Raw genomic sequence first — 21,511 nt, 5'->3', positions numbered from 1 at the left:
CTAAACACCGGCAGTAAAGTTTAACGTTCTAAACACCGGCAGTAAAGTTTAACGTTCTAAACACTGGCAGTAAAGTTTAACGCTCTAAACACCGGCAGTAAAGTTTAAGGCTCTAAACACCGGGAGTAAAGTTTAACGCTCTAAACACCGGCAGTAAAGTGTAACGCTCTAAACACCGGCAGTAAAGTTTAACGCTCTAAACACCAGGAGTAAAGTTTAACACTCTAAACACAGAGAGTAAAGTTTAACGCTCTAAACGCAGGGAGTAAAGTTTAACGCTCTAAACACCGGCAGTAAAGTTTAACGCTCTAAACACAGAGAGTAAAGTTGAACACTCTAAACACCGGGAGTAAAGTTTAATGCTCTAAACACAGAGAGTAAAGTTTAACGCTCTAAATACAGGCAGTAAAGTTTAACGCTCTAAAGACAGAGAGTAAAGTTTAACGCTCTAAACACCAGCAGTAAAGTGTAACGCTCTAAACACAGAGAGTAAAGTTTAACGCTCTAAACACCGGCAGTAAAGTTTAACGCTCTAAAAACAGAAAGTAAAGTTTAACGCTCTAAACACCAGCAGTAAAGTTTAACGCTCTAAACACATAGAGTAAAGTTTACACACTCTAAACACAGGGAGTAAAGTTTAAGGCTCTAAAGACAGAGAGTAAAGTTTAACGCTCTAAACACAGAGAGTAAAGTTTACACACTCTAAACACAGGGAGTAAAGTTTAAGGCTCTAAAGACAGAGAGTAAAGTTTAACGCTCTAAACACAGAGAGTAAAGTTTACACGCTCTAAACACAGGGAGTAAAGCTTAACGCTCTAAACACCGGCAGTAAAGTTTAACGATCTAAACACCAGGAGTAAAGTTTAACGATCTAAACACCAGGAGTAAAGTTTAACACTCTAAACACCGGCAGTAAAGTATAACGCTCTAAACACCGGGAGTAAAGTTTAACGCTCTGAACACTGGGAGTAGTTTACACCTATGACACATACAGTATCACCATTCCTCACACATGCCTCCTAAGGTCCCACAGCCCCGCCCGTATCTCCTCACATACAGTACAGGTAGACACCTAGGCAGCTTGCCCCTCACACCACGCGTCCATCCTGACCCTATGGCTCTGTTCCCTTCCCCCTTCACCACTCCCTGTCAGCCATCTTACGTGCTATTTACCCCTTATCTTGTCCCCTTCTCATTTGAAAGCAGCCTCTTACACACGATGACCAGCGTTCAGCCTTACACATGACCAGCGTTCAGCCTCTTACACATGACCAGCGTTCAGCCTCTTACACGTGACCAGTGTTCAGCCTCTTACATGTGACCATCGTTCAGCCTCTTACACGTGACCAGCACTCAGCCTCTTACACATGACCATCGTTCAGCCTCTTACACGTGACCAGTGTTCAGCCTCTTACACATGACCAGCGTTCAGCCTCTTACACGTGACCAGCACTCAGCCTCTTACACATGACCAGCGTTCAGCCTCTTACACGTGACCAGCACTCAGCCTCTTACACATGACCAGCGTTCAGCCTCTTACACGTGACCAGTGTTCAGCCTCTTACATGTGACCAGCGTTCAGCCTCTTACACGTGACCAGCACTCAGCCTCTTACACATGACCAGCGTTCAGCCTCTTACACGTGACCAGTGTTCAGCCTCTTACACGTGACCAGTGTTCAGCCTCTTACACGTGACCAGCGTTCAGCCTCTTACACGTGACCAGCACTCAGCCTCTTACACATGACCAGCGTTCAGCCTCTTACACGTGACCAGTGTTCAGCCTCTTACACGTGACCAGTGTTCAGCCTCTTACACGTGACCAGCGTTCAGCCTCTTACACGTGACCAGTGTTCAGCCTCTTACACGTGACCAGTGTTCAGCCTCTTACACGTGACCATCGTTCAGCATCTTACACGTGACCATCGTTCAGCCTCTTACATGTGACCAGTGTTCAGCCTCTTACATGTGACCAGTGTTCAGCCTCTTACACGTGACCAGCGCTCAGCCTCTTACACGTGACCAGTGTTCAGCCTCTTACACGTGACCAGCGCTCAGCCTCTTACACATGACCAGTGTTCAGCCTCTTACACGTGACCAGTGTTCAGCCTCTTACACATGCCCAGCGCTCAGCCTCTTACACGTGACCAGTGTTCAACCTCTTACACGTGACCAGTGTTCAGCCTCTTACACATGACCAGTGTTCAGCCTCTTACACGTGACCAGTGTTCAGCCTCTTACACGTGACCAGTGTTCAACCTCTTACACGTGACCAGTGTTCAACCTCTTACACGTGACCAGTGTTCAACCTCTTACACATGCCCAGCGCTCAGCCTCTTACACGTGACCAGTGTTCAACCTCTTACACGTGACCAGTGTTCAACCTCTTACACGTGACCAGTGTTCAACCTCTTACACGTGACCAGTGTTCAGCCTCTTACACATGCCCAGCGCTCAGCCTCTTACACATGACTATCCAAGGTCAGAGGTCACTCATCTCTCTGTCCAGGGACACCTGTTTTTTCTCTGCTTCCGTCTTAGAGAGGGTGGTCTGGTCTAGTCCAGAGGGTGGTCTGTACCTAGTCCAGAGGGTGGTCTGGTCTAGTCCAGAGGGTGGTCTGGTCTAGTCTAGAGGGTGGTCTGGTCTAGTCTAGAGGGTGGTCGGTACCTAGTCTAGAGCAGGGGTTCCCAAAGTCGGGGTCCCAGGGGGGTCGCGAGCCGCTGCGGGGGGGGGGGGGGGTCGCCAGATGATTTAAAAAAGTTGAAGTTGAAATGACGCACTAGAGTCAGTAAATAAAGAATGTTTTGACTATTACACATGAAGTGAAAGGAGAATGCCAGCAATTTGAATAATTCACACACGTTCTTCCTCTACCCCAGAACATTTCAGTCAGTATTTGTGAAAATGCACACTCTCAGAAATCAGAGAGAGAACTAGTGATGTGTCAATACAATACAATGTAGGCCTACAATACAATACAATTAATACAATTCAATATAAATAAAATGTTCAATACACTACATAGTGTTTGATGTTTTTACATTATTTACGGTATTCTGGTATTCTTTAAATGATAAGGTTTAGTATAATTAAATTGAATAATAATATGTGCACACATACCAATCATAGGTCAAAAACATTGCTACATTTGGCTGAATTATAAAAGCCAGTAGTAGTCGTAGTGGTACTAAATGAAGTGCCGTTGGGGGCTGTTGGGAAGCAGCTCTTATAGGGAGGTGTAGTGGTTACGTCATTGCCGTTTTTCGTGTTCCACCCTCTGTCCAACGCAATGTATTTCCCCATTGCCCATTTCTAAATGGTCTCGTCTTAAATCTTATCTAAGTCATAACCTGCAATGTCACACACATGTGCAGTACCATAAAGAATGAATTGGAAGACTTAAAAAAGGGTGACTGTGAAAGAACCCAGGGTGAACTTCTCACAATAAGAGTACATTTCCTGATTTCTGACTGATAGCAGTCCTGTCAAATTAGCCTAATTTGGATACAGAAGTTCAGACAAACATTGTATCGCTGTATCTTCTACACTATAAAATCATAGTGTAGAATTGAATCAAACTGACTGGTATAGCCCTGTAAGGGTTAGTCTAGTATCTGTCATGACATCAGAGTCTGTGTTGTTCATTGACCCTTTAACTGTACCGGGTTCAGGTCAATAATGCAATTAGTATAGCCTGGTGTTGATCACATCGAGCGTACAGCACACTATTCTATGTTTCAAAAGACTACTGAACACTAACTCATGACATGAAACACATCCCAACTATAACATACTGCCTTTCTGAATTTTTTCTATGCACTCTCAGAAATCAGAGAGAGAACTAGTGATGTGTCAATACAATACAATGTAGGCCTACAATACAATACAATTAATACAATTCAATATAAATAAAATGTTCAATACACTACATAGTGTTTGATGTTTTTACATTATTTACGGTATTCTGGTATTCTTTAAATGATAAGGTTTAGTATAATTACATTGAATAATAATATGTGCACACAAACCAATCATAGGTCTTAAAACCAATAAAGTATTAACATTTGCATGGTGTACCTTTCTGTGCTTATTCTTCCACAATCTATAGCTCAACATGAAAATATTCGCAATGAATCATAAAAAGAAAAACGCCAAATTTAATTTCAACCAAAAATGCTTAAACAATAATGTTAGTGATAGAAGGGAACTCATTTTGTGCAAAAATTGAAAGCTTTTCAATTTCCATACGGCAAAATTGTTACAATAGCCGATAATCCATTTTCCCAATGATAAATCCCTATACGGATGTCAGATAACACCTACCTATTGCTGCTCTGAGCCAAATGATCTGGCTCCCTAAAAAGAGATGAGAGAATAGAGGCCATACCATTGCCATTAGTTCTCCTTCTTCCAGTATGGCTGCCTGTAACCATTGGTAACCACTTTCAAAAGGAAATCCCTAAAGGCCTCTACATGCTACAGCAACTTCAAAGCAACTGCAACACAACATCAGCGCGATTTCAACGCGGTTGTTGCAGAGGGTCTTGTAGACTGTGTTGCGAGGATGTTGCGTACATCTCCCCAAAATCTAATCTAAACAACCGTTGCGTTGATATTGCGTAGCAGTGATTGGTTGGTAGTGAATGGGGGCAGGGCTGTCATCGAATAATATTGGTCCCGCAGCGAGGAATACCATCCTCGCCTCCATTGTTGTAGCCAGCCAGCTAGCGTTGATGATGCTATTCAGGGGCGGCGGGGGGGAGGAGCTAGCAGGGTCTTAAGCCCCCTCTGAAAAAGGCTTAGCCCCCTCAAAGCCCCCCCTCCCAGTTATGTTTTTTATTTTATTTATATATAAAATACATTACGAATTCCGTTATATTGGACATTTGTATTAATTATATCAAGCGAAGAACTGAGAAATTTGGCAGAGAGACGGCAACATTATCGTGGGTTTGCGTGATGAGTATCTCCACCTCTTTTATTGTGAAGCTGTATCTATCTACCGGACGTCATCAAAAGCATGTCTGTCACTATAGCCAATTGAAATGCTAGAAATGGTCACGTGGACTGGGAGAACCAATGGAATAGTCCCACCGGGCCGCATGTATATTATTTCACTTCCGCGTTCGAGATGCGTGCGAGTTCAAAAAACAAAACAAACATCTTTGGATATAACGGGGAAATATAACGCTTCTTTTAATAAACAGGAGCCATACATAAAATACGGGTTTATCGCAACAGGTCGGTGATTCTTGCGTGCCGAGCCGACGTCCTCTCTGCATAATATGTGGCGACAACAACAACAACAACAACAACAACGAGGCAAGTTGGCAGATAAAGTAGCTGCTGCATTCAACGCCAATCTGGAATTGGAGGGCGGCGAGTGGATATGTGACATGTTTCAAACATTAGCAGGGATTTTGGAGGACTTAACAACAAACAAGGTATGGTGAGTCGTGTTTGCATGCATTCTGATCTGTTCGTCACCCGCCGCGGTGATCTGACTGCAACAGCTGATCTGCTGTTCATGAATGAATGAATGAATGAATGAAAAACAGATTGCAGAATGGGTACAATACAGTACGGCGCAATACACACAATTGTTAAGGGGATGCAGACCAGAGAAAAACGTTTTTTTTTTTCAATATCAGTATATTAAATTAGCCATTAGTTTTTGATCCTGGCCCGCCAAGCAACGGCTTGTGGAAAATCTGGCCCGTGGCCAAACCTAATAGCCGACCCATAGCCTATATTAGCCGTTATTTTGTTTATTGCATTAAAATTCATTAGCCCCTGCTATAAACAATCCAGCCCCTCCAAAGCTCCCGCGAGGCAAATTCTCTGGCGCCGCTACTGATGCTATTCAATGCTCTATCATACCCAACTAACGTCAATGCCATTCAGAATGTATTAACATAGCTACAACAACACACAGTAACGTTAATATAATTACATGCATCATTGTTTACAATGAACGGTGGGGCAGTTCGAAAGGACTGGACACGGACAAGTTGTTAAACAGCAATCAATTAATTTAATATAACAGGTAGTTCGAGCTGCATTTTCGTGCCTACAACCACAGCCACAGGGATATATCCAGCTTTGACGAGCTCTCTCTCCTCCTGCCGATTAAATTCAGCAGCTCTTACTCGACCTCGAGTGCCTGTAGCTGCCTGCATTTGCACCAAGGCGTCCATCCCTGCTGCTAGCTAAAGTTCAAACGAACCTAAAGTTACACAAGCAGAATACATCACAAATACTTCCGGTCGGGGGATTTCCGACTAAAGGAGCGACGTCTAAAAGCACCGGAAATACGTTTATTTTGTACATTATCTAACGTTAACACAAACCTAAACTAACTTTAGATAGTTAATAGTCTAATAGTCGACTATCGGCTAATTTCGGCCAATCAAAGTCGACTATCCAAATCCTTAGTCGGGGACAGCCCTACAAGATTTACACCAAATGATTCTGTTTTTGTTGATATATTTCTCATAAATCAAGACATAGCAACTGTTGTTGCACAATTGTACAATTATACAGCTGTAACGTCTGGGCTTCTCTCCCTATTCAGGATTGGAGGCCCAGCCGCCATATTGGAATTCTCTCTCTGTCTCTGTATTATCTGATCGTCACGTGCTGTCTCAGTAATTACCTTGATTGTTGTCACCTGCCTGTAATTATGTCACTGGTGCTGATTGGGTCTGCTGGCTGTACTGAGGCCTTTATAGTAATACTTTGCCCCTCTCTCCCTGTCGGTTCTTCAGCAGTGTTACTGGGAACAGCCGTCCACGGGCAGAAGTCGGATATCTCGCCTGTTATCATGCTTTACAGTTATCCTTTCTTTAGGTCGAGAAGTCGGATCTTATTCTCTTTTGTTGTTAAGTTCTCTTCTAAGTATCCTTCCTTATTGCTACTTCCTGCTTTACCTGGTAAAGTATTGTTATCGCTCAAAGTGTTTCTGATAATAAAAAGAACACATATTTGAGAAGAGCAGCACCCTCTCCATCTCCATTCTTCCATGCCATACTTGAACTCAACATTCTTACCTGGATTCCTAACAGAAGAACCGACCAAACAAACATGAGTTCCATGGAGGAATTGCGGGAGGAGCTGGAGGTGGAGAGAAGGCAGCTGAGCATCGTCACCACCCGTCAAGGAGAAGTAGGATCCGAATTGACTCGCTTGGGAGCCCTGTCCATTGATACCCAGGACGGGGTATCCAGGGCAATGTCTGCAGCCATCTCTGCGTTAGCGGTGGCTAACGCCGCCACCGTAACAGCAGCTGACGCAGTGGCTGGAACAGCGCGTCACGTCGGGGAGGAGGGGACGCTACATCCTGCTATCCATAGAGGTTCGTGAACCACGCCTGCCACCACCAGAACCCTACGGGGGAGCCCCTGTAGGTTGTCGAGAGTTTGTTACTCAATGCTCATTAATCTTTGAATTACAACCGCTCACGTTCACTACCGAACTATCCAAGGTAGCATATATAATCACTCTGCTTACAGGTCAGGCTCTTTCTTGGGCTACTGCGGAATGGGAAGTTCGGTCGGCGGTCTGCCGCAGCGCGGCTGCCTTTACCCGGGAGTTGCGACGTGTGTTCGATACCTCCCGGGTAATTTCCATCTATGAGGCGGGCGGACGTCTCACCGCCTGCCGACAGGGCGGTCGCTCTGTGGCGGACTACGCCATCGACTTCCGCATTGTAGCCCGAGAGGCGGCCTGGGCAGAGGTATCGTGTTGCGTGTTGTTTCTACAGGGGCTCTCCGAGCGTATGCAGGACAAGATGGCGTCACGTGAGCTCCCCGAGCAGCTGGAGGGAATTATTAACCTGGCGATTCGTCTGGACAATCGCCACTGTGAGAGAGGCCATGAGAGGGAGGCTTTGTTTCAGGTACTCTCGCACCCTCCTCACGGTGACGACAATTCTTTTCATTTTTCACAGGATACTTTGGGGGAGGAACCTATGCAACTGGGGGCTATGCGTCTCTCGGAAACAGAGAGATAGAGGAGCATCGAACAAAAACGTTGTTTTCACTGTGGGCACACTGGTCATCGTCTCAATAACTGTCCTACGGTATCGGGAAACGGGAGGGCTCGCTAGTCCGGGGAGGGGTTCTAGCGGGTGGGTTATTCTCCTCTGTCACTGATGAGTCACGCACCTTTTTTGATGTCACGGTTGGGTGGGGGGGTTACCTACAGCAGGCTCGGGCGCTAGTGGACTCGGGTGCTGCAGGCAATCTAATGCATGTGGGGTTAGCACAGGAGTGGGGGGTGCCTTTAGAGACCTTGGAGAACCCCATTCCTGTGCAATTCCTGGACGGTCAACCTCTGGGTGATGGGCTCATCACCCAGCGCACGGCGCTGCTGTGTCTGCAGGTGGCTGGGGGTGAGTGGGAATTATTGTATTTTTTTGTGGTTATTTCTCCCCATTCACCCATTGTTCTAGGTGATCCCTGGCTGGTAGGGGTCCTCCGGTGCGGATGTATGTGCCCAAGGCTGCATGCTCGCGACTGCTGCAGTGGGCACATACCTCTTCACTCACCGGCCACCCTGGGGCCGCCAGGACCCTGGAGTTTATCCGTAGGAGGTTCTGGTGGTCTACAGAGGTGGGGGTAGTAAGACCTCTCGCCGTGCACCAGCGGGTCTCCTCAGACCGCTTCCTATTCCTAAACGTCCCTGGTCGCACATATCCCTGGATTTTATTTCTGGCCTTCCCCCGTCAGATGGGTTCACTGCCATCTTGGTGGTAGTGGATCGCTTTTCCAAGGCTTTTAGTTTAGTCTAATTTAGTTTATATATTCCATTTTATTGTATCCTACTTTAATTGACTTGCTTCGTAAGTGTTGATATATTTGTTCATATTGATGCACAAAAGGACCAAGACAAATTCATTGTATGTGCAAGCTTACTTGGCAATAAAATACTTTTCTGATTCTGATTCTTCTCTGTTTTGAACATAGCAACCATTGTCCAAGGCAGCCATCCTCAAGAAAGAGAACGACATAAACATTCCGTGCAAAGGCCCCTGTTCTCATCCCCAGAGAGAACCCTCGCTGAACCCTCCAAATGGTTCAGACTGTCTAGAATAGTGCTAGAATATAAACCTCATTTGGGTTTAAGAGCTCACATAAACATTTTATGGCCTCGTAAAGTCAGAGCCCCATTCATTGTCTATGGGATACATGCCAGAGACATCACACCCCGATCAGAGGGTACTCTCTATGATTTCTAGCTTCAGGAGAGGGTGCATGTTCACAAATACTGACTGAACTGTCCTGGGACATGGGAAGAACATACTGTATATTCATTATTAAAATGGGTGGCATTCCCCTTTAAGCATAAGCAGACAAGGTCAAATATAGTCTTGCTTGCTATAGCTGTTTATAATAAAAAACCCTTTCAGTCTTTTCAAGAATCTCAATTCCTGAGTGGTTTGGAAAACAAGGTTGGCAGCCCCCATGTGTTGGTTAGATGTTGGATGTCAACCATAGCTGTAATCAATATCCAGCTGGTACAACTGCCAGACAGAACTATAGTAGCAGCAATGACAGAACTATAGCAGTAATGACAGAACTATAGTAGTAATTAGTGATGCACCGATGTGAAAATTGTGGCCGATACCGATAACCGATATTAATATTGCTGTTCTGGCCGATACCGATATTTACCGATGTCGATATATCTGTATAGAAAACACTTTTTTATGATAATCAAATAAAGAGCTATTTTCCAAACCGCTTTTTTTTTTTTTTTTTTTTTACTTTTGTAACTTATTTTCAGAAATGACTGATATTTTGAAACAATTTAAGGCCAAAACATGTAAAAAAAAAAATTAAAAATAATCGTACATACGGTATATATATATTTTTTAAATATCGGCCCTATCTTGATATCGGACGGATACCGATGTGTAAAAAAACTGCCATATCGGCCGATATTATATCGGCGGCCGATATATCGTGCATCACTAGTAGTAATGACAGAACTATAGCAGTAATGACAGAACTATAGCAGCAATGGCAGAACTATAGTAGTAATGACAGAACTATAGTAGCAGTAATGACAGAACTATAGTAGTAATGACAGAACTATAGTAGCAGTAATGACAGAACTATAGTAGTAATGACAGAACTATAGCAGTAATGACAGAACTTTAGCAGTAATGACAGAACTATAGCAGTAATGACAGAACTATAGCAGTAATGACAGAACTATAGTAGTAATGACAGAACTATAGTAGTAATGACAGAACTATAGCAGTAATGACAGAACTATAGTAGTAATGACAGAACTATAGTAGTAATGACAGAACTATAGTAGTAATGACAGAACTATAGTAGTAATGACAGAACTATAGCAGTAATGACAGAACTATAGTAGTAATGACAGAACTATAGTAGTAATGACAGAACTATAGCAGTAATGACAGAACTATAGTAGTAATGACAGAACTATAGTAGTAATGACAGAACTATAGCAGTAATGACATAACTATAGCAGTAATGACAGAACTATAGTAGTAATGACAGAACTATAGTAGTAATGACAACTATAGTAGTAATGACAGAACTATAGCAGTAATGACAGAACTACAGTAGTAATGACAGAACTACAGTAGTAATGACAGAACTATAGCAGTAATGACAGAACTATAGTAGTAATGACAGAACTATAGCAGTAATGACAGAACTACAGTAGTAATGACAGAACTACAGTAGTAATGACAGAACTATAGCAGTAATGACAGAACTATAGCAGCAATGACAGAACTATAGTAGTTGTAACTGAGGGGTACAATTCCCTGACTGTATTGATAAGTATGGTATCATTAAACCACTACCGCTTTATGTACTTTAATTACTGGCCATACAGTACATGATATATAAATATGATGAACACTTCCCACAGTGAACCGGTTCCACACAAAGGTGTAATCAAGTATTTATTGCAGCAAAAGGTACATAATATACTTCTCTGTATTTTACTTTGGATGCGCTTATAAGGCAAAGGAATGTGCGTAGGCAAATCAATAATGAATGTCCATTCTTTGGTTACGCAGGAGGTAATTATACAACCTGAATCTTAGGGAATTATATCTATGGTACACTAGTAATATATAGCGGGAGATACTGGAAGGGTCCCCCCGGTTGTAAGCCAGCAGGGGTAGAGGATCTGTCGGTAGTAGAGAGTCTGGTCAACGATGACTAAGGAGACTCCAAGTACAGGAGACGGTGCAATAGCCTCTTGATCCACAGACGAATACAGCTGTTCTCCGTAGACTGTAGCTCCACAGTGAAGAAAGCTAGCCGGCCTCAGGCTCTCTGAGGCGCAGACTCGACTTGGCTCCTCACAGGGTAAATCCCACACGTGTAGGCGTCGGCGATTCTCCGCTCCATAAATCACAGGACCAAAACAAATATAATCCAGCCGCAAAGGGCTATGTAGTCGTCGGGTAGATTAATACAGTGTACATGTCCACACGGTTCTCGTCTAGGTCTCCTCGGGTGAAAGCGCCATGAAAGCAGCCCAGCCTGGATAAGCACTCTAGCTGATACGAGGAAGCGTTGGTGATGCTGGTCACTGTAGAACTTTAGCCGGACGATACACTATACACAAATAGACTATTACTGACTTAATAGAAATATGTCGCACTCGACGGTATAGCGCCAAACTCTGACAATTCAGTTGTTAATTCGCACGCGGTCTCAATGCTCTATTTGGGGGCCAAACAGGCCATACTTCACCGCACGGAGTATCGTGGGTGAGGCTTCAACTTATTGGGTAACTCTACTTCTGTATTCACCTGCGCCATATTTATATGCACGGCGAACAATCTAGTGCCAACCTCATTTCTGTCTTGTATCCCTGGGCAAGGCCGGGCATGTACAGACATGTCTTGACGGTGGCCTTGAACCTGACTCTGGAGGCACGGCCCCGGCGCCTGTGGACCGCTGTCCAATAGGAGAATGAAATATTATGGTCTGTAATAGGCTAAAGGGATATTCCGTGTATATGTACAAGGAATATACAAGGGATATCAAACGATATACAAATACTATGCAATATATATCAATCAATAAATATATATATTCGGTTTAATCTGATCCTTTGTAACAGCCGCCTCCTAATTAGTCCCACCTAATTAGCTAAGCAGAGACAGATTAACCGCACTGTCCACTACTCAATGTCTGTTGTGAGGGGTCGGGCAGTTCACAAAGTCATGGGGTCATGGTCGTCATCGATAGTATCGGGGAGCCTTGGCAGTTCTATTAGCCTCGCCACGGGTCGGGTGTAGATCCGTCCTTGGACGAGCACTTCGGCTGCTCGGACCTTTCCGTCGGCACCGGTGATCACTTTGCTTACGCGGCCAGCCGGCCACATAGCTCGGGGTAGTGACTGGTCGATAATCATGACGACTGTTCCTTCTGTCAAATTGTCTCTCTCTTTCACCCATTTCTGGCGGGTCTGTAGAGACGGTAGATAGTGGAGTAGGAAGCTGTTCCAAAACTTGTCAGCCAATACTTGACTGTACCTCCACATTCTTCGGCCGTTCGCTTCTTCAGGCCTGTACATTGTCTGTGGTAGCGCGGGGTCCAGCCGCCCCATCAAGAGTGTGTTGGGGGTGACTGGGTCGACATCTGCTACATCACTTGAGACGTAACCGAGGGGCTTTGAGTTCAATACTCCCTCGATCTCCGTGAGGACTGTCATTAGGACTTCTTCCGCCACGGTCTGGGCCCCAAGCATGGCGTACAGGGCTGTCTTTATTGAACGTACTTCTCGTTCCCAAGTTCCACCGAAGTGAGGTGCGTTCGGGGGATTAAACTGGAAGTCAATCTGGGATGGAGCGAGGTGGGTCTTAAGTTCTGGGCCCATAGCTTGGAAGCTCTCTCTCAGCTCTCTTTCTCCGCCTTTGAAGTTTGTCCCGTGATCAGACAATAATATAGACGGTTTGCCTTTCCGCGATGTGAATCTTCGGAAGGCCATAAGGAATGAGTCTGTGCTCATGGTTGGAAGGAGTTCTATATGCATCGCTCGGGTGGTCATGCATTTGAATACAATACCCCACCGCTTCTCGGTTCCTCTTCCTTTCTTTATATACAGCGGGCCGAAACAGTCCATACCGGTGGAGTGAAAAGGCTTGTCGCCGAGTCGGAGGCGACAGGGAGGTAGGTCAGCCATCCGGGGTATACTGGGCTGCGCTCGCCACTTACGACAGTCTAGACAGGTTCGCTGGAAGCGCCGCACTGCTTCTCTCCCTTGCAGTATCCAATAACGATGTCTGATCTCCGCGAAGACTCTCTCTGCCCCGGCGTGATGCACATCCTCGTCGTATTTCTTTATGATCAGCTCTGTGACCTTGTGTCGGCTGTTTAAGACTATCGGGTACTTGACGTCATCCGGTAAGTCTGGAGCTCTCCGCAGACGACCACCCACTCTGATGAGACCATGGGCGTCGCTCTCGGGGGCTAGGTGGAGCAGTCTGCTGTCTGATGGGACGGGCTTTGCTCCCTGTAGACAGTCTAGCTCATCTGGGAACGAGTCTCTCTGGGCTCGTTGTAGTAGAAGAAGTTCTGCTTCTTCGTAGTCAGCTGCTGTAATGTCAGTAGTGAGCTGAACCTCTGGGTGGTGCCACAGGAATGTCTTTAGCTGCGCACTCTCTAGGGTGAGGCAATCGTCTATGTCGGGGTCTGTGGAGACGAGTGTGTTCAATCCACAGAACATAGATTTCTTGTTTTCGGCCTCCTCTTTACTCGCTTCCCGTGGGGTGGGTGTAGGCCACTCTTCTTCCGGGAGCTTGAGGAACTCTGGCCCGTCACTGTATAGGTTGTGACGGGTGAGGTCATCCAGGGACATTCCCCGGGTGATGACGTCAGCTGGGTTGTGTTTTGTGTCCACATACCTCCAGCTTGCTACTTCTGTTAAATCTTGAATCTCTGTGACTCTGACTCCCACGAAGACCTTGTATCTGCACGAATCAGACCGGATCCATGTGAGTACTGTCGTGGAGTCTGACCACAAGATTGTTCTTTGCACCGGAATGGTGAGTTCACGTTGGATTAACGTGGCGAGTTGCGCTCCTGCTAGGGCTGCGCAGAGCTCTAGACGCGGGATAGATTGTTGCTTTCGTGGGGCTATTCTTGAGCGAGCCAGGATGAAAGCAGTATGTATTTCTCCTCCCTCCTCTCGGGCACGCAAGTAGGCCACCGAACCGTAGGCTACTTCGGAGGCGTCGCTGAAGACGTGCAGGTCCATCTGGCACGTCTCCGGCCTCACTGTGGGTGGGAAGTAGCTGCGGCGTATGTTGACACCTGGGAGTGAGCTGAGTTCCGTCTCCCACTCTCTCCATGTGGATGCAAGGTGTTCGGGTATGGGGTCGTCCCAGCCCTGGTCCTTGTCCCATAACGCTCTTACAATCATCTTTGCCCTGGTGGTGTAAGGTAGAATACATCCCAACGGGTCATATTGTCTGGCGAGTGTTCTGTATACACTCCGTCTGGTGGTCGGTAGTGCAGTCGACCTTCCCTGCTCCTTGGTCAGGGGTGTGTGTTTATAATGGAGCGAGTCTGTTTTGAAGCGCCAGACTAGTCCTAATGTCATTTCTTGGGCTTCTCCTGGGATGGTCGCCATCCAGGTCTCGCTGCTTGCTGCCTTGTCCTCGGGGGAGAGGCTGCGCAATACTTGCGGGTCGCTGCTGGCCCACTGCCTGAGATCAAAGCCGCCTTTGATCAGGGAGGCGCGGAGCTTGAGTAGAAGGGCCTCGGCTTCTTCTGGCGTCGAGACGCTTTGCAGACAGTTGTCCACGTAGAAACTATTTCCTACACTTTGTCGGACCTCTTCATCAGCTGCTGGGTCCTCTGCGACGTGTTTTTGCAGTGCAAACGTAGCACAGCATGGGCTGCATGTGGTTCCGAAAGGGAGGACTTCCCATTGATAGATGGCTGGTTGCTCATCCCCGATCCTCTCTCTCCATAGGAACCGCAGCAGGGGCTTGTCCTCCTCCACTAGTCTCACCTGCAGGAACATCCCTTTGATGTCGCCGCTGATGGCCACCTTGTCTTGGCGGAAACGTAGTAACACGCCTAGTAGAGAGGGGCCGAGTGTTGGGCCGGGCAAGAGCTCTTTATTCAGATTTTGTGATCCGATCTGGTAGCTGCAGTTGAACACAATACGATCCTTGCCGTTGTGGTGGACTTTGTGGTGCGGCACGTACCATGATTCGGTCGTCTGATCGGCCTCTTTAATGTCAATTTTCTTTATGTGTCCCGCTGTGATTAGCTTGTTAATCTCAGCGCGGTACACAGTCTCTTGAGCGGGGTCTCTGGCTAGGCGCCGCTCTGTGTTCAATAGATACCGCTCCGTCGCTTCTTTTGGGGCGTGGAAGGTAGGCATACCCTCTCGCCTCAGGAGTGGAGTTGCGTATTTCATCACTCCGTTGACTTTGACTCTCTTTGTCCCCTGATCGAGGAGGGCTATAGCGTAAATGTCTTCCTTGGAACGAATGTCTTTCTTTTCGTTCTTAAAGGGCATTGTCTCTAGTGTCCATAGCCTCTCGACATGCTGTAGGAGGGTGGTGTCTTCTTCTGTCACTCTGGAGTGGAGGCAGTTAGTGGCTGCTGTTCGGTTAAGAGACTTAGCGAGGGGGCCTTGTAATGTCCATCCTAGGCGGGTCTCGACTGCTGCAGGACAGCCTCTGGGCCCTGTGTGGACCCGGTCAATCGGGACGATGAGGTCTGCATGGTCGGAGCCTATCAGCAGGGTCGGGGTGGCACCGTCTATGAGCGGTATAGGTAGTTGACGCAGGTGCACATATTTATCCATCAGCTTGGCGATGGGGTAGGTGTACTGCGACAGGCCTATTTCTTGGCTGGTGAAAGCGTTAGTAATCCTATACCGTCTCTCTGGCTGCCCGCTTGCTGCGATAGTGAAGGAGACATTCTCGCCCTTTATCGTCTTTAGATCTCTTCTTATTGTCCGAATCGTCATCTGGTTTTCGCTCCCCCGCAGCCCCAGCTGGGCCGCAGCGGACGCGAGGAGAAGGGTCTTTTCTGACCCGTCGTCAAGGACGGCGTAAGTGTCCATGACCTTGTCTTGGTAACTCAGTGTTACGCGGACCACCTTTAAAGGGGAACTATCTTATAAATGGCCTTTTTGAGTGTTTAGCATTGTTTCCTAGCTATGTGAACTTATATTAATATGATCTATGTCTCAAAATTCTCATATTGGCGCATTCTTCCAATTCTCCTCTCACAATATTCACCCTCACTGAACTGAGTCGTTTGAAAATGTGCCTATATGTGATGTCATATAGTCACTGCTGCATGTTAATGTTCAGGCGACGACGACGCTCCGCAGTGGTTTAGGAGCCCAGGCTCAAAACAGCTCGAAATCTTGAGGTAGAAAAATGCTGTTTTTGAGGACTTGATTAGAAATACAAAACAATGAATAAAAAAAATATATATATTACAGAGGTGTTCCATAGACTCACAGGAATTGTGTAAAAGTGCCCAAATAGTGAAAGAAATAGTAAAATAGTTCCCCTTTAAGAGCACCCGGGCGCCCCCGCTGCTGGCGGGGTCAATGTACATAACACTTGCCTTTGTGCTGCTTGAGGGTGCAGGCTTTCTTCTGTTACTGTCGTGTAGGACATCTAGGTGGGCTCCGTCACACCGATTACACCTCTTCTTTAAGCGGCAATCGGCTGCCATGTGACTGCGCGCACATCGGTAACAGCGTCGGTTGGACTTTATCCATTGACTCACCTCGTCGGCGGTCATCTTCTTGAACGTGTCACATTGTGACAACCAGTGTTCCTTTTCGCAGTACGGGCACACCATCTTCCACTTCTCTTTCATCGAGGGGGTACTGTGGTTCTTGCTGCTCGGTACTGATTCTGATTGGTGCATGACAGTCACCAATCTTCGGCCATCGTTTGCTCTCCTAGGTCCCTCTCTGGAGCTTGGGGTGCTCCGCATGAACGTATCCAACCGTAGGCTGTTGACTTCTCTCGCCAGGAAGTCGGCTAGGTCTAGGAGGGATGGCTCGGGACCGTTAGGATCACGGTGGTCTCTTTGCCGCCTGAAGCGCTCTTGTCGGGCGGGCGGAAGCTTCTCTAAAATCCTCTCGACATTAGAGTTTGCGTACAGTTCGTGCATACCCTTTTCTCTTTGCGCCCCCAGCATCCCTACCAGGGATTGTACCTTGATAGACAGGTCATCTAGTGAGCGATTGTCTGTGGCTGGGGGTAGGCGGTCAATATGCCTTATCTCTTGTATTACGTAGTCCCATATGCGTCCATATCTTTGGTCGAGTGCTGCTAGAGCCGCTGTGTATGGGGTAGTAGAGGTGGCATAGGCCAGCGCTATATTGTGCGCTCGGGGCACCTTGAGGTGCTTCAGTAGGATAGCATACTTGTACGGTTCATCAGCTACATCGGACATCATTGTCTCTAAGCACATTCGTAGCTCCGTGTACTGTGCTCTGTTCTCGTGGGTGAAGTCCGGAAACGTCGGTGTGCCAATGTATGATGCCATGGATGGTTGGCACATCGTGAGCGTTGGAAGAGAGGCCTCCTAGGCGAGTCTCCTCTTACGCCTCTTGGTGGGCTGGTACCTGCTGGGTACCATGGCCCGCGTATCCAGGTGCTGTTCCTCGGGGCTGGTCGTGCGTCAAGCTCACCCGTGAATTGAGTCGGGGGTCTGTAGCGCAGAGCCGCGGGGGTAGAGCCTGGGCTGTACTGGACCTCCTGGTCCTGTGGAGTACTGTGCTGCTGTCGGGCTTGACTCTCCTCCTCTCCCTCTTCTTCTTCCTCTGGCAGGTCCTCTAGATCCTGTAGTCGTCTATTTAGCCTCTCCGCGGTGTAGACCGTTTCTTCCTTGTAGCTGGGTCTCACTTGGACCGGTCGGGGAAGGGGTTCGGAGGGGGGTATAGGCTCTCTCTGGTGGTCGGGCTCAGGGTCGCTTGATCGGGTAGGGGAGGGTGCCCTTGACCCTTGTCTTGACGAGGCCCTGGAACCCCGTGCGGAGGGAGGGGGTGTTGCCCTGGTGATCAGCTGCTCCATTATCTGCGCTTGTAATCGGTCGCGCTCGGCTTCGCGCTTGGTGAGAGCGAGGTCGCGCTCTGCTTCTCTTTGGGCACCGGCAGCGGCGCGCTGGGCTTCGGCCCGGTCCCTTACCATATTCTCTTCCGTCTGAAGGCGTCTAATCTCTAGACGTATACGATCTTCGTCGCTCCGTTGCTGCGCCTGAAGGCGTTCTCTTTCCATGGAAGAATGTTCGCGCTCACTAAGCGTCTGTGCTTGGAGTCGATCGCGCTCTGTTGAGGCTGCTAGGCTGGCGAGGAATGCCTGTGCCAGCATCTTGTCCGCCTCGCTGGGGGAAGACGCTGGTTGAGGTGATCCGCTCCTGGCAGTACTCGTTGGAGATCTGTTCTCCTGTGGCGAGTCCTGGAGATCCATCTCCGGGGTGCTCTCCTCTTCTTGTAGTGGGTAGAGTTCCATCCCTGGAGGGCTGTCTTTATCCTGGAGCTCTCCGGGGACTACTTCTTCGGTCTTGGCGGGGGGTAAAGTCATGTCGGGTCCCTCCTGGTCCCTACCGTGAGCTTGGTCAGTTACGTTAGAACCCACTAGGGCAGGGGTGGCCAACCCGCGGCTCGCGAGCCGCATGCGGCTCTTTGCCCGTCAATGTGCGGCTCTTCCATCCATAAAAAAAAAAAAAAAAAAAAAAATAAAAAAAAAAAATTACCTTTTTTTTTTTTTTTACCTTTTTTTTTTTTATGTCACTCATTCCATAAGGACGTAGAATAAACATTTACAATTTTTTTTTAAATGGTCCATTTGCATGTTCTTGGTATCTGAATCTAGGGACATATATGGATCAGTGTCAGAAATAGTGTGTCTGTTACTAGGCTTGAGTAAATTGTAATGAACCAAAGGAGAATATCAATTCTATTTAAAAAAAAATTATCTTTGACTGTAAATAACACCATGCTAAAATTGACCAGACCTGAAAAATCTAAGCAAATGAATAAAGGGAAGATGATTAAACAGAAGGTTTTGTAGATACAGTACTGAATTCTGCCATCTTTTTTATAATGTAAATTTCTCCACCATTCTTCATCATATTGCAACACCGTTTTTTGCAAGACGTTCACAGAAAGGTAGAGAAACTAACTGTGTTCTGTTTTATGGCAATAACGTTCAGGTTTGTGGGAGATAATCCCAAAAAATAAGAGAAATTAAAAAGTAAATCCAGAAGTCAGATGATTGACAGGGGCTGGTGTGAGCTGGGTAGGGTAGTTTTTCGAAATTTGAAAGCCCTGAGTCTCTTCCTTCAAAAGACTACACTCACTTTTGGCTGTGCCACTTCCTCCTGTCAATATGCGCCGGTTTCCGACTCAATGCCCTGAGATTTCTATAATCTTATATTTCACTAATAACAGTTAAAATAATTGGTAAACAAACATAATGCTGAAAATATACACTTTTACTGTATATCTCGGGCTTAAGAGGTTAACCCTGTGAGGCCCAAATTAAAAAGAAATTAGCAACTTCAGAGGCCAGAGGGTGGGACATATAAACACATTTACTATCAAATAGCATTGTAAGGCTGAACAACAGGACCAATTGACTATACATGTGCTTAAAGGGGAACTATCTTATAAATGGCTTTTTTCAGTGTTTACCATTGTTTCTTAGCTATGTGGACTTATATTAATAGGATATATGTCTCTAATTCTCATATTGGCGAATTCTTCCAATTCTCCTCTCACAATATTCACCCTCACTGAACTGAGTCATCTGAAAATGTGCATATCTGTGATGTCAGAGATTTCTCAGCTGCATAATAATGTGGCAGTTGATGTGGCAGTTGGCACCAGGCCACACAGTGGTTGGAGCCCAGCCTCAAAACGGCTTAAGATCTTGAGGTAGAAAAATGCGGTTTTTAGTACTTGATTAGAAAAAACCTAGGTGTTCCATAGACTCACAGGAATTGTGTAAAAGTGCCCAAATAGTGAAAGAAATAGTAAAATAGTTCCCCTTTAACATTTTTTAAATAAACATAATTTTTTTAAATGGCTAAAAGTGATTTTGTAATTTTGCAACCGTGGGTCTCACAGGGTACTTTTAACCCTGTGAGGCCCAAATAAAAAAGACATTAGCAACTTCAGAGGCCAGAGGGTGAGACCTATAAACACATGAAGGGTGCCGTGACTGAAAAAAAAGGTTGAGAAACGCTGGTATATGGTGTGGCTCTTTGTGGTACCACAGTATTTTTTTTGTGGCTCTTAGTCTCTGACTGGTTGGCCACCCCTGCACTAGGGCCTCTATTGGCGGGGTAGCCTGGTTGATAGGGTCGGACATAATTTTACTATCTACTTTTTCTGCGTTTACCGTCTGTAGAAAGCTAGGTAGTATATTGGCAACGTAATCCTCTAAGTACTGAGGTGTCTGCCGTCTACGCTGCGGGCGATCTACTTTAGGAGAACCGTTTTGTGGAGTGTTCATCATAGGCCATGTCAATATTAATACCACTATATTAATATTACACTAGTTACCTCCGGCTCGAAGGACCAATTGTAACTGAGGGGTACAATTCCCTGACTGTATTGATAAGTATGGTATCATTAAACCACTACCGCTTTATGTACTTTAATTACTGGCCATACAGTACATGATATATAAATATGATGAACACTTCCCACAGTGAACCGGTTCCACACAAAGGTGTAATCAAGTATTTATTGCAGCAAAAGGTACATAATATACTTCTCTGTATTTTACTTTGGATGCGCTTATAAGGCAAAGGAATGTGCGTAGGCAAATCAATAATGAATGTCCATTCTCTGGTTACGCAGGAGGTAATTATACAACCTGAATCTTAGGGAATTATATCTATGGTACACTAGTAATATATAGCGGGAGATACTGGAAGGGTCCCCCCGGTTGTAAGCCAGCAGGGGTAGAGGATCTGTCGGTAGTAGAGAGTCTGGTCAACGATGACTAAGGAGACTCCAAGTACAGGAGACGGTGCAATAGCCTCTTGATCCACAGACGAATACAGCTGTTCTCCGTAGACTGTAGCTCCACAGTGAAGAAAGCTAGCCGGCCTCAGGCTCTCTGAGGCGCAGACTCGACTTGGCTCCTCACAGGGTAAATCCCACACGTGTAGGCGTCGGCGATTCTCCGCTCCATAAATCACAGGACCAAAACAAATATAATCCAGCCGCAAAGGGCTATGTAGTCGTCGGGTAGATTAATCCAGTGTACATGTCCACACGGTTCTCGTCTAGGTCTCCTCGGGTGAAAGCGCCATGAAAGCAGCCCAGCCTGGATAAGCACTCTAGCTGATACGAGGAAGCGTTGGTGATGCTGGTCACTGTAGAACTTTAGCCGCACGATACACTATACACAAATAGACTATTACTGACTTAATAGAAATATGTCGCACTCGACGGTATAGCGCCAAACTCTGACAATTCAGTTATTAATTCGCACGCGGTCTCA

General features: G+C 46.4%; 1 protein-coding gene across 1 annotated transcript in view; it reads right to left on the bottom strand.

The window, feature by feature from the left end:
• gng13b (guanine nucleotide binding protein (G protein), gamma 13b) overlaps positions 1-21,511 on the bottom strand; it is an 81,896-nt gene that overhangs the window by 1,051 nt on the left and 59,334 nt on the right. The window lies entirely within an intron of this gene.

The sequence above is a fragment of the Notolepis coatsorum genome (genome assembly GCF_963971535.1).
Source record: "Notolepis coatsorum genome assembly, chromosome: 14".
NCBI classification, from domain to species: Eukaryota; Metazoa; Chordata; class Actinopteri; order Aulopiformes; family Paralepididae; genus Notolepis; species Notolepis coatsorum.
The sequence above is the reverse complement of the archived record's forward strand: the minus strand, read 5'-3'. Positions and strand labels throughout refer to the sequence as shown.